This window comes from Cupressus sempervirens, chromosome 2, assembly GCF_028749045.1.
Source record: "Cupressus sempervirens isolate cs-2001-9-10 chromosome 2, ASM2874904v1, whole genome shotgun sequence".
NCBI classification, from domain to species: domain Eukaryota; kingdom Viridiplantae; phylum Streptophyta; class Pinopsida; order Cupressales; family Cupressaceae; genus Cupressus; species Cupressus sempervirens.
In genome coordinates this window covers 38,032,147-38,047,318 of record NC_143119.1, presented here as the reverse complement: position 1 = coordinate 38,047,318, position 15,172 = coordinate 38,032,147, and the positions used below count along the sequence as shown (strand labels likewise).

The 15,172-nt window shown below is 30.9% G+C and overlaps 1 pseudogene; it reads left to right on the top strand.

The window, feature by feature from the left end:
• Positions 1-4,038: 4,038 nt before the first annotated feature.
• Positions 4,039-6,572, top strand: LOC149570951 (polygalacturonase-like; annotated as a pseudogene).
• Positions 6,573-15,172: the final 8,600 nt, after the last annotated feature.

Below are 15,172 nucleotides of genomic sequence, written 5' to 3'. Positions count from 1 at the left end.
TTTTGTCAATTGTGGTCTATTTCTAAACCAAAATGTGTCACAAAAATCCTCCCTGAGATCGATGAATATATGCACCTCCCAAAATATAGAAATAATCAATCAACCCCCCTAATGTATGATTTGGGAACTTAGTGTAATAGCCACATGCTAAATTAGGGCCTATTTATGATAGAATTATTTCTATCCACATAACCTATAATTAGATTGCAATTCTAGAAAGTAGGTTAAAAAAATGAACTTTCAAAAAAGATGGAACTTAATTTGAAGTCCAAATGGGCTCGTACCACACATTTGAAGTGGAAAAAATTGAGATTTGTGAATTGGAAAAAACTTTAGGAACAAAGACATCAAACCACCTACAGTAATGTGTAGATCATGAAATTCTACCTCAAAACAAAAAAAATTGCTTGCAAAGAGGAGTCCATATGAGGAAGATATCACTGTTTGAAAATCGTTACTGTAATTATTTTTCCTGAATCATGGCCATGCCTCAAAAAATTAAATGGCTCTAGATTTTGCCTCAAATGTCCAATTATGCAAATATTAGATTTACACAAGTAAGCTTCAATATTCACCTAAAAATATCTTTCCTACAGGCCTGATGGCCAATTATTTTGGAAAAAATAATGCAAATCTGAAAATTTTTTGTAGAGAGACAGATGAAAAAAATGTAGATCTGAAAATTAAAAGTACAAATTTGAAATGATCATACCAATTTTGCCTCAATTATTCACCAAATCGATGTTCTAGATGCAATGGTGAGGTCCACTTTGGTTCTAGACACTCCCAATTTTTGCAGATTCTACAAATTCAGGTCGAGGTGCTGAAGCAACTATGGTCCTGAATGGCTAGTGATGATAATCTCCCTGAGCTTTGATACCATGTCAAAATTTTCCTTACGAAAAGATTCACCTAAGATCAAGGAGCACAACCACAAGCACTCAGTAGACCAAAGGGTGTGATCAATATGATAATGCTATCTATTATCAGAAGCATGTACAAACACACTAGGAGTGCTTGTATATAAAGGCCTCTTAGGAAGCACCTAGAATATCTCTAGAAACAACTAGGAGATAACATAAGCACTGACAACTAAGTACAAGCCTTATCCAACATTTTATATGAGTGGATAATTATTAGAAGGTTGTAGAACCATCTATCTCCTATGTTGTAGACAACATGTGCTTAAAAGAGATGCAGACCCTTGTGATGTCATCATGACAACTCACAAGAGTGCACAAACTCCTAGGTGACTAGCAAATAAATATTAAAATAATGCATTAACCTAAGTAAGCTTAAGTAAGTGTAAATAGTAAATACTTATTTACACCAACACATGCATTACCAAAAAACCAATCACACATTTTGATACAAGGATTTTATGTGGAAACCCAATTTGGGAAAAAACACTAGTAACATGCTAGCGATTTTCACTCTTATGAAGTGAGCCCTGTGAGGAGCCAACTCTATTAAAGGTTTCAATGCACATTGTTAAATGTGGCCTAGTTAAATGATTTCAATCACCTTTTTAGGAGTGAGCCTTCTTAGAGGACTTTAGAACATTCCCTTAGAACATTAGGGATTTACTAATGATTGTTAGGTTAGCCTTAGTCCAAAGGATTTATCCAAACTAATACAATTCTTAGAGAGTAACAACAAGACTTGATTTGATAGCTAAGAAAAATCACTTGTAGGTTATAAATCACTTGTTCAGCCCTCCATTCTTCTTGGTATTCATCCTCTTTGTCTCTAATAGCATGTTCACCCTTTAAGCCTTCATCTTCTTAAGCCTTCTCGCTTAGTATGCCAACTACAAATTCTTTCATTAGGTCACCATATCAAACAACACTATAGACTTCTTGTCTTTCTTAGGTTCTTGTACATGACAAGTTGCTTCTAGCCTACTATCTCCTTATATAGAGAATTTATGTCTTTTCTGCTTGACCACAATCATCCATAAATTAAGGTTTGGTCATATTCATTGAATCTACCCATCTTTCCATTTTATTCCATTCTAGAAACTTCCTCTATAATCCTCTTTGAATTCATCTCAAAATGGTTTATCTTAAATTTTGTGGCACCAGCTCATCATAGTTATCTTCCACACAATTCAAGAGATCAATTTTGTCGGCTTAGATTCGTCAAATCTTCAATCAAACTCATTTTATTGGTACTCAGCAATAAAAAGTTGTTTTCTCGATAAACACTATCTTCTAATGCTCAACATACACTAACTCTTTATTAGTGCTTGGCACATACTAAACCTTCTTCATTCACTACTAGATATATTTCTCTTTTCTTGATACATACTGAACTTACTAGTCAACTTGAACTAATTTTTGGCTTGGCTCACACTAACTTGCACAATCAGGCTTGGAAGACACATTTCTTTACTTAGTCTTCTTCTAGTTTTTTCTCAAGTATCTTTCTTAAGTAGATAAACAATAAGCTATATCATCAATGTAATACTTGGTCTTAGTGCTCATTTTATACACTATATATAACTCAACTTTTCTCTATGTTCTCTTGTTATGCTTTCTTTTCAAATCCTCTTCATCAATCAATCATATTATAGCATTCAAACAAAAGCAAGCAATTCTCTTAACAACAAGTAGATGGTCTGACATCAGTGACAAAATAATGATAGTTCCATGATAGGTTTCATCAATCTTCTTCATTTAAATAATCCCCTTTCAATAGTTCTTTAATCCTATACTCATACACTTCCCTAGTTTTAACAAGGTTTGCATCAACCCTATATTCTGATGCATCAACCCTATATTTTGATACATTTAAGAGCCCTTCAATTTCTCACCAAAAATTGTACATTTGTATTACTCTTTTTAGGTAATAGTAACATTAGAACTTGGTTCCCTATAATCCTCATCACCTCCCCCAAAAATTAGCCCCTCTATGTGTAATAGCCCTAAATTGGCACATTGGCATTTTGAATCAATTTCAATGCATCAATCTTACAACATCTATTTGTTGATCAAATTGAGTCTTATTGTACTAGAAATTTCTGACTTTGGTCATCTTTAGTTGACCTAAGTGTTGAAAGAAAAAAATTCCTAATTTGTATTAATTACATAATTTATTTAATTCCTAGATATAGATTCAAATTAGCTAAATTAACCTCCTAATTGAATTAATTTAATTACAAGTCCTAAGTACTTTAATTAAATTAAATCCACCCTCTTTAGCCAATACACACAAAAAAAAGGAATTAAAACATATTGATTTAATTAAATTAAAATATCATAAGTGTTGAAACTAAATATTTAATTCATTAGAATATCTTTTTATAATGTCATGTTTGAATGGATCAACATTCTTTCCTAATTCATCTCATATGACAAAGGAATTAAAAATATTGATTTGATGAAATATGCTCATCATAATTTTTGAAACTAATTACTAAATTAATTAGAAAAATAATTATGAGTACATATTTGAATGGATCAATGTTATCTCTTATTTTATCTCATTCAACTCCATAAAAGATGGAGAACTCAATCTCACATTCAATCTAAACCATACACTTGGTTTAATCTAGACCATTGATCAGATCGAAAATTCTATAAAAAGAGACCCCTTACCTCTCATTTGGGAAGACGCACATGAAGAGTATCAAATCATTGTTGGATTGATTACTCAAACACTTTTACATTCAAATCTTCTTGCTTTTACATGCTCATCATTTAGATTACAATGCATCACCTAGCTTAATTTGTTTCTCATTGTTCTTAAATTTATTTAAAATTCATTTATATTAATGCATACCTTTGCATGCAAAAACATCAAACATGTAGATTAGATTGTATTTTATTTCATTCAAATCCTTCATACTAATTTGGTCTAGTTAGTAACTCTAAATTTTGAGAATTTATAGTAAAACATTGTCTAGTTTGAAGGAAACAACCTTATGCAGACATACTGAATGAATTATCTTATTTTCACTTGAGAATGTTACTAAAAAATAATGATTATGTTGAAGTGTGTGTGGAATTAGAGGTCCATATTTAACACTCACAAAATTATGGTGTAGTGGGTGATTGAGCACACGATGACACTCAGGTTCCTCTTTCATTTACTCTCTTGATCTTGATATTATATCTTATTTACTACCATTTTAACTATTTATATCTTCATTGACAAGGAATCTAAAAGCATACATTTCTTATTGATATGAATCTAATGCTTTTCACAGGCACTTATTAATGGAATGGTGCTTGTAAAGCACCCTATACAACATTGCTTGTACTAGGTGGCAAGACCTTTCTAGTTAAAAATCTTAACTTCCAGGGACCCTATCAGCCTGGCTTCACTTTTCAGGTTTAAATTCTGAATAAGGATTAAAAAATGTCTAGTCTAATAATAATAAAACTTGATGTTTTATTTTGTGAAAAAATATATGGTACTATAAATCTGCTCACTAATTGGAGAATATGGTAGTAATTCAAGCAAAAACTGATGGTTTCCAATTTTTGTGTAGGTTGAAGGAATGATTGTTGCACCCAAAGATCCTAGTAGGTGGAAAAACTCATATGTGTGGTTTTTGTTTGAGAATCTTCAGAAATTTAATTTGACAGGGAAGGGAGTTATTGACGAAGGAGGAAATAATTGGTGGGGAAAACATAAAAATAGAGCAACGGTTAGTAACCTATTACAATGGTAACTTGATGTAACGATAGAAAATATTTTTCTTTATTTTTTTTGGAGAGTTCAGAGCTGCCTCATTCCTTATGATATTAGAGCCTTGCACTTAGCAAGATTTGATCCATGGTGGGCTCTCTGTGAGCCATTCAACTTCACGAGTAGACCAAGGGTCCATTGAGACTATAGAAAATATTGATTAATATCATATAATTAATTTGATTTGATTTTTTCATAGTTCATTCATTTCAATGATGTGAAAGGGAGTGCAATGAGTGGATTGAAGGTGACAAACAACCCTAGATTTTACCTTACATTGATAGGATATGAAAGTGTCGAGATTGTGGGTGTTACAATAGAGGCACCAAAAAGAAGTCCAAACACTGATGGAATTGATACATCCCGATCCACAAACATTGACATAAGAGATACCATTATTGGAACAAGTAGATTAATGGGTCAAATATTAAATCATTTAAAATTTCTACTTTTTGAGATTGTAAAGGTGATTTTTTATACGACTTGCTAATTTCAAGGTAAAATATACTAAAGTCAGAAAAAAGTCAAACAATTTTTAATACAAATCAAAATATAGTCATATTTTCACAAATTTTTTTAGTAGTTTTTACTACAAACTATGCAGATCATGAAAAGATCAAATGCTAAAATTTTCAAAAAATATTATTTTAAAAAAAATGGTATCTTTATAGTTTGTAGGAGGATAGCCACATCCTCAATATTAATCTTCTATAATTATTATAGAAAAAAATTCATATTATAAATTGAATACCAAGTTGTTTTGAAATCAATAATACAAGAGACAATTTTTCGTATTCTTTAATGTAATTTTATAAGATAGCAGAGGGTATTTGCTAAGAGATGTGTATAGATGAATTTGTGATGATATGGAAGGGTAGAAGATGACTGCATGGTAAGAGGTGATGGGTCTCCAAATATCAGGATCATTGATATCAATGTATTACAGGCCATGGAATTAGGTCATTTAATTGCATCTCTTTTTAAACAATTAATAGCAGTTTCTTGTCTAAGTAGTATCAATGTACTTGGTATGAGAAATTGTTTATATTAATTTTTTGTATCATATTCTAATTGTGTGATGATGGCTTAAACATCACACACTGAGCTTCATTCCAATACTAAAAGTGTTAAATATTCAAAGTTGACTTATTTTTTCTAAGCTTAATTTTCTCCTTAGTGTGTGATGTTTTTGGGTGGCGATTGTGTGTGCAGTGTTGGAAGTCTTGGAAGAGGGAATAGCAAAGTAGATGTCCATTCGATTTAGGTGAAGAGCGCCAAGCTGAAATCAGCAACGAATGGATCAAAACATGGCCAGCATTATGTTTATCATTATTTGGAAAAAAATTACAGCGAAAAATGTCAAGGAAAGATGAAATTAACAAGCATAAAAAGAATGGTATTTTTATGAGATTTTATGAAATGCTCATTGACAAAGTCTCCATGATATAATATGATAGGAAGGTTCTAGAGTTGTAAGCAATGTAACATTTGAAGAATGTAGAGATGGAAAATGTGAGAAACCCAATAATAATTGATCAATTCTAGTGCAACAAGGCTAAAAATAGGTATACCTACAACTCTTAGGTAGAATAGTCAAATCATGTAATAAGAAATTTTTTGCCTTTAATTAGTATAACTGATATCTGCTATGAAGAAGTCACCTTTTTTTTTTCCTTTTGTTGTAGGGCAGTTATGGTTCAGCTATGAAAATAAGCAATGTAAAATATAGAAATTTAATGGGGACATCAGCAACAAAGGATGGAATTTCATTGAAGTGCAATCAAGAGGGTTCATGTACAGATATAAGAATGGATAATTTAAAATTGGTATTAGGAGAGTTAGTGGCCAAAGCCATGTGTCATGCCCAACACACATAGGGTACCATTCCTTCAAGTTGTTTAGGTAGCCATATTGGCAAATGAAGTGCCTAAACTTCTCATATTTGATGATATTCAACAAGTTGAAACCCTATTGATGAAAAAGTACATACTTTAGGATAGTTAGTGCTAATAAATCCCATATTTCTTTGCCAAAGAAAATGCAAATATAAAGTCTCTACAATTTAATTTAATTTTAAGTTTCGTCTCTAAGTTCTACCATTTTCATGGTGTATTTCAATTTCAAAATCAATTTATTTCTTGAGCTTATTAAATTATCAATTGATTTTAAATCTTATTTTTTTTGTTGAATTCTTTTGTTTGTTCAAAAATTATTATAACTATCTTTAACATGTAGCACAAAGCAATTATTTATTTGGAAAATTTTTCTTACCTAAATGATCAATCAAACTTTGTGAATGAGAAACATTATTCAAATACAAGAAGTTTAGTGGCAAGTAAGATTAGTGGTGGTCAATATAAAGATAAGAACCGTGGGTCAATATAAAGTATTGGAAACTTATAATTTGAACAATTGTTATTTTTTCATTGATGTTAAATCTATTGATGAGACATAGCACCTAAAGAAAAGGTTGAGTTATGAAAAGAAAGTTACAATGGACATTTGATTAGATAGACTTTGATAAAACAAAGTGATTGTTTATGTTAACAAAGCTAAGCCAAAGCAAAGTGATTTTTTATGTTAAGGATTCTTTGTCAAGCCAAGAAGAAATATAAAATATAGTTAGTACTGAGTAATGCTAGTGTCAATCAAGCTATAGTTAGTGCTAAGAAAATCTAGTATCGAGCATTAGCATCGACTAATCAAGACAAGTGGTAACAAGCCAAAAATATTTATGTAGCGACTGAGTATTTTTGTGATGGCCAAGAGCCAAACTTTAGAGATTGTTTAGTGATAGTATAAGAATGAATTTAAGGAAATCATGAGATCAAGCTGACTTGGTTGATTTCTTGGGAGATGTAAACTACGTTGAAGATAACATTGATGAGTTGGATCATTAAATTCAAGGCAAGGATTATGTAAAGACCAAAGACAAATTCTAGAGAAGTTTCTAAAATAATATCAAGAAGATGGATAGATACAATGAACCAAACTGAACTTGATAGTAAACCCTAAGATCTACGGTGGATGTAGAAAATGATAAGGCACAAATTTCATATTTAAAGATATACAAAGCTAAACAATTAGTATGTGCATGTGTGTGTGCAGTATGTATGAGTGTGTATGTCCAAAGTTTGTATGTAAAGAGAGACATAGAAAGAAAGGTTGACTAGAACTACACAAGAGTGTAAGTGAATGTGAAGCTAAGGGAGAAAACAAGTAAGTTGTAATCACACAGATCAAAATCTTCTATTTTCTTTCTAGTCATTGTAAACAATTTGTATTGAAATCCTTTTAATAGAGGTTGACCTAATAGTCATTTGAAGGCTCTACAATCTATGTAAATCCTTTCACTAGGCGACATTCTAAATGGAACGATTAAAGTCCTCTTACTATTGAAAGCTAATTAAAAAGATTATTTCTGAAAGAGATTATTGAAAGAAGGAGATTTTTGAAGTAGAAAATGTATTTCAATCATTGTTTTGTCACTAATGTCAAACCTACTATTTTGTTGGTAAGACAATTGCTTATAAGATTCAAGTATTATCACTTACTTGATTGATGAAGAGGATTTGATCAACAAGAGGTAATCATAGCACCTAGAGTAAAGGCTGAGTTATGCTTATGGGTAGAAGCAAGGAGTTGGGTTACAATTACGTAGAAGTCCACAGATTGAGATTGTGCTCCTTTAGAAAGGGGTACCCATTTTTTTAAAATGGTACCCGTTTAGGCTTGGGCACTTTATCCTAAATTTAAAAAATGAGCACAACTTTTTTTTTAAATCAAGTACCCATTTTTATTTTCAAAAAATGGTTACTTATTTTTTAAAACATATAAAAATTTTACTTTTTAGAAATAGGTACCCATTTCTAAAAATTTAAAATTTTATTTATTGGGGGGATTTTGTATGCCAATTTGACATTTTCAAAATGTGTACCCATTTTTTGAATTTCAAATAACGAGCGCCTGTTTCTTACAACATTGGGTGGGACTTTTTCTTCCACCTCACATTTTGGTTTAGAATTGGCTTGGTGAGACCAAGTGTATGCCTTGACCTCTCAAGATTTGGCTAAGGCATTCAACTAACAAATTCACACCTTGCCATAATTTTTAGAGGGTCTTCCCAATCAAATTTTTTTATGAAACAAAAACCCATTCGAGATTTCACTATCTTGATATCAAAAATATAAATTTTATAGTGCTGTGAATTTATTTACTATTTTTACATTTGTTTTAATGAAAGGTGGTACCTAAATGTAAAATAGTGAAGTTCACTAAAACTTTAATAACTTTTTTTATTTAATAATTTTTCTTAAATTAATTTATATGTCATCAATCTACATACAATTCTTTTGAGGTTTATTTTTTATTTTTTTTTGAAAAAGTGAAATTTTGGTCAAATTATGGTGTCCGTACACAAGAGGTTTAAAAATTTACCTTTATAGCCAATTAATAATTAACAATAATAGAATTATTCAATAAAAATTAAGTAAAAATACTGTCATCAATCTTAGGTGTATTAGGTAACTCCTTTTAAAAGGATTTATGAAAATTCATTTACTTGTGTCAAACTATGTTGTCTGTACACAAGCGGGGTATGGTCCTTAAAAAGGAATTTTGAAAAAGTGGTTTTTAAAGATCCATTCCAAAAACAAAATCTATCATATGGGTACACAAATAAATTACATATTCAAAAACCAGATTCCGAACACTAAATTTTTTATTTCTATAGTCTTTTTATACTTAATATATAAATGCCTCAAATTTTGACATCAATTAACAAAAAAATTTAAAACTAGGAAAAACACTTCCACTTTTTGCCCAAAAGTGAGACCCAACTTCTTGCACTTACTCTTATGTAATGAAGTACAAGGATCAGTTAAGACAAAGATGACATGATGTATTGATAATCTACTTAAGGTTGCAAAGGCTGGTTACACTTAAAAACTTTAGAAGAACAAGTTACCCAAAGATTGTCTGCCAAGTTTGACCGAGTTGGTTAATAAGTGCTAAGAAAATTTAGTGCATGTTGAGTAGAACATCAGTCGGAGACAAGTAAAAGAAAATTCTAGTGTAATATGAACAAAATAATAGATGTCAATGTAAAATTTAATGGATGTCAAGCACTAGTAAACTTTAGTGGATGTCAAGTGATTACACAGTTGATGTCAAGCAATGCAGTATGTGTCAAGCATTAGAAGATTGATATTGTCAAGTTGTTGCATTATTTAAAAGATCAAACGTTCTGCAAATCTGACCCAACAAGTTTGTTGTCTTGAATTTTGTGAGCCAAGTGGAAGATAAGGATGATGAGTTGGTGGTATAGAATTTGAGGTAAACAATTTCTAGGATGAAGTACAAGGATCAATTACGAAAAACATGGCATGATGTATTGATAATCTACTTAAGGTTACAAAGGCTGGTTACACTTAGAAACTTTAGAAGAACAAGTTACCCAAAGACTGTCTACCAAGCTTGACTAAATTGGTTAGCAGGTGTCAAGAAAAATTAGTGCAAGACAAGTATAAAATTAGTTGGAGCTAAATAAAAGAAAATTCTAATGTAAGACTAATAAAACAATAGATGTCGAGTAAAATTTAATGGATGTCGAGTGCTAGTAAACTTTAGTGGACATCGAGTGATTACACTGTTGATGACAAGCAATGTAGTACATGTCAAGAATCAAAAGATTGATATTGTCGAGTTGTTGCATTATTTAAAAGATCAAACATTCAGCAAATTTCAGCCAACAAGTTTATTTTCTTGAATTTTGTGAACTAGGTGGAAGATAAGTATGATGAGTTGGTAGGATCAAATTTGAGGTAAACTCTTTCTAGGATAAAGTACAAGGATCGGTTAAGACAAAGATGGCATGATGTATTGATAATTTACTTAAGGTTGCAAAGGCTGGTTATAGTTAGAAACTTTAGAAGAACAAGTTACCCAAAGACTATCTACTAAGCTTGACTGAGTTGGTTAGTAGGTGCCAAGAAAAGTTAGTGCAAGCCAAGTAGAAAATTAGTTGGAGCCAAGTAAAAGAAAATTCTAATATAAGATGAGCAGAAAAATAGATGTTGAGTAAAATTTAATGGATGTTGAGTGCCAATAAACTTTAGTGGATGTCAAGTGATTACACAGTTGATGTTGAGCAACATAGTATGTGTCAAGCATCAGAAGATTGATATTGTCAAGCTACTAAATTATTTAAAAGACCAAATATTTGGCAAATTTGATCAAAAATGTTTCTTTTCATGAATTTTTTGAACTATTTGGAAGATAAGGATGATGATTTGGTGGCACATAATTTTAGGTAAATCATTTCTAGGTGAATTGAAATGGATTCTAGGAGAAGTTTCTAGAAGAGACAAGATATGGGGTAGATATTTTGTATCCTACCTAATCTATACAAACCCTAAATTTGATGATGGAGAAAAAAGTGAAAATGTATTCTAATTTCCTATTTAAGGAATGTCTAGTCAAGAAGCAAAGAGTTGTCTAGGGGAGATACTAAGAAGGTTAGAATAGACTGGGAAAGAACAAAGATAGAGAGTCAAGGAATATACTTCATCAAATGACCAAGAGGGTGATGACATTGGTGTGCTAAGAAAGAAGGGTTAAGAAGACATATGCTTGAAGGGAGTGAACAAGCTATCTAACCTTTAAAGATTGAATGCCAAGTAGAATTGAGGATTGAATTGTGATTTGAAATCTACAGGAGAAGTTGTAAGTCAAATCAAATCAATGCTCTACTATTACTCTCTAAAAATCATATTAGTCTAGGGTAAAATCCTTTGGATTAAGTTTTCAAACCTAACAATCATTTAAAAATCCTTTAACAGGGTGGCATTCCAAGTGAATGGCCTAAAGTCCTCTAACAAGGCTCATTTTTAATAGGGTGATTAAAATCTCTTAACCTAGTCACATTTAACAGTGTGTATTGTAACCTTTAATAGGGTTGGCCTTTCATAGGGAATCACTTTAGAAGAGTGAGAAATGAGTTGCATGTTACTGGTGGTTTTTCCCAAACTAGGTTTCCATGTGAAATCATTATGTTAAATGTGTTGATGTTTTATGTTTACATTTATGTGTGGTTGACCTAATAGTAAGCTACAAGTTTTAGTTATTGCATGCATATGAATGTTTTATGGATTTATTGAGCTGAGGTGAAAAGTTTTATTAGTACATTCAGACATTGAATAACTGATTCACCCCCCCCCCCCCCCTCCTCTCAATTATTCTAAATAATTCCAACACTTACAAGGCCACTCCTAACTAGGTCAATAAATCCTTTAACTAGGTCACATTTAACAATGTGTTTTCTAACCTTTAACAGGGTTGGCTCCTAATAAAACTCACTTCAAACAAGTGACATGTTGCCGGTATTTTTTCCAAATTAAATTTCCATTTAAAATCCTACTGTTAAAATCATTATGAATATTTTATGTATGTTTACATTTCATAATTCTTTCATTATGAAATGTAAAATATGTTTATGACAGTTTTATAGTATAGACCAAGCAACAATTAGATAAGAAAAATAGTGAATTTTTTAATGTTTAATTGTTCAGGTGATACATATTGACGTTGAGTAATTGATTCACCCCCTAACCCCCCTAGTTAGTCGAAACATTTCTAAAAATTGGTATCAAAGGTTAGTGTTTATAGAGAAAATTTTGAAGGTACTTAGAGCTAAAGATCAGATGACTTACATAAGAAAGATGTACCCAAGTTGAACAAGGATAACTTTTATGCATGATAGACCTTAATGAAGTTGCACATATCTAGTATCATTGATGTTGTTGTCAATTTTTTGGACAATGAATATGTAAAGGTAACAACTACTCCTCTAACTTCTAAACAACTAAAATAGAAGCTAAAACACAACTAAGAAATGTTGGAGATTGCCTCATCCCTAAGCTATGTTGAACTTGATGACCTAAAAGACTATGACAATGCAAAGAAGATGTGGGATAGATTGAAGACTATTTATGTAGGTGATGAAAATGTTCTAAGAGAGGAATTAGAAAGTGTGAGAGATAAATTTTATGACATGAGAATGATGGAAGGTGAGAACATAGTACAATAGTGCACAAGAGTTAAAGAGGTTGTTAATGTTATTTGAGGTGAAAATGGAGAAATCAAAAATGAAAAAGTAAGAAGTAAGATATTGAGGACTCTACTTCCTATCTATCTCATTAGAGTCTTTGCAATCCAAGAACTAAGATGCACATCAGGTAAAAATTTGACCTTATAAGGTGTAATTGGTAGACTTACTAGTTTTGAGATGTCTAACTTTGATAACTACACACCTATTACTATTGAATCTACTTTCAAGTCACAACTAGTTCTTAGCAAGAAGAAATGAAAACATGTGAAGAGTGGTAGTTTTCATGATAATATTTTGATGCCCTCATTGCAAAAAGGTTTGGAAGAGGAAGAGGTGAATACAAAGGTAAATTACTTATTATGTGTTTTTAATGCAAAAAAGTTGGTCATATTACTACTAGATGTCGTGATAGAGATGTTAAAGATGAAAGGAAGGAAACCAAGTACAAATAAAGAAGAGATGATAAAGACTACAAGAGAAGAAAGGATGACAAAGGTAAGAAATATTGTTATATTGATGAAGAAAGGACTGATAATGAGTGTGAGAGCAATGATGATGAAGTTGTCTATGTTGTTATGAAAAAATATTCTGATGAAGATGAGAAAATTGCATTAATTTCTTATGTGAACAAAAGTGATAGATGGATAATTGATAGTGGATGTTCCAATCATATGACTGGTGATAAAGATAATTTTGAAGATATTGGTCCATACAATGGTGGATGTGTTAAATTTGGTAATGATATCCCATGCATTATAAATGGTAAATGTGCTATTCAACTAACTAAAAAGATAACATGTGATAATGTTTACTAGGTCGAATGATTTTACTACAATTTGTTGAGTGTTTCACAACTAAAAAAATCAGGTTTCAAAGTTGAGTTTCACAATAGAAAGGCCAAGATACATTATGGCAATGGTAAGCTAATTGGAACTAGTGAGAAGACAAGAGGTAACTTATTCTATCTAGACCTATGAAATGATCGACATGTTTTTTTAAACAACAAGAAGATGTTTGGTTATGGCACAAAAGATTATGTCATGTGAGCTTTGATAACTTGGTGAATGAAAGTAAGATGAAGAAGTAAGAGAGTTACCTAAACTAAAGAAGTCTAACAATGCTATGTGTAAACAATGCCAATTAGGAAAGATGACAAAGTCTAGTTTTAAGAGCAAAACATTTACTGCTAGTGATATTTTGGAATTGGTTCACACTGACCTTTGTGGACCCCTTGCTATTAAAATTTATTTTTGAGATGAATGTTTCATCTTATTTGTGGATGACAACTCTAGAATGATGATTGTGATGTTTCTTAAAGATAAATCTAATGCTTTTCAATTATTTAAGTGGTATTTAGCTAGAGTTGAAAAAGAAATAGGGAAGATTCTAAAGTGTTTAAGATTTTTTAGATGTAGTGAATTCATTTCACATGAGTTCAATACATTCTGCAATGATATAGGAATCAAAAGATAGATGTCAACACCAAGGACACCTCTTCATAATGAACTAGCTGAAAGAGAAATAAATCAATAATGGACTGTACAAGAACATTTATGATGGAGAAGAATGCATCATAGAAATATTGGAAAGAAGTGGTTAGTACTACTATTTATACCCTAATTAAAGTACAAGTCAAGAAAGGTACAAATGCTACACCTTTTGAACTATGGTGTGGGGGTAAGTACAAGAAGTTGGGTCTCACTTTTGGGCAAAAAGTTTGAAGTGTTTTTCCTATTTTTAAAATTTCTTGTCAAATGATGTCAAAATTTGATGCATTTAGAAATTGAATATAAAAAACTTCAGAAATAAAAATTATAGTGTTTAGAATCTACTTTTTGAATATGTAATTTATTTGTGTACCTATATAATAGATTTTTTTTTTGGTAGAGATCTTTAAAAAACACTTTTTCAAAATGTTTGTTTCAGGACCAAACCACACTAGTGTACGAATACCATAATTTGACACAAATAAATGAATTTTTGTATATCCTTTTAAAGGAAGTTATGTGACATACCTAAGATTGATAATAAAATTTTTCCTTAATTTTTCATTGAATAATTTTTTAATTTTTAATTTTTAATTGGGTATAAAGGTGAATTTTAAAACCTCTCACATTTGGACACCTTAATTTGATCAAAATCTCACTTTTTTCAATTTTTTTTTTTTTACTTCAAAAGAAATGTATGTTGATTGATGACATATAAATTAATTTAAGAAAAATAAAAAAATAAAAAAGGTTATTAAAGTGTTAGTGAACCTCACTATTTTACATTTAGGTACCACCTTTGATCATAACAATAAAAAAATAGTAAATAAAACCATAAAACTATAAAATTTATATTTTTGAAATTAAGAAAATGAGAGCTCAA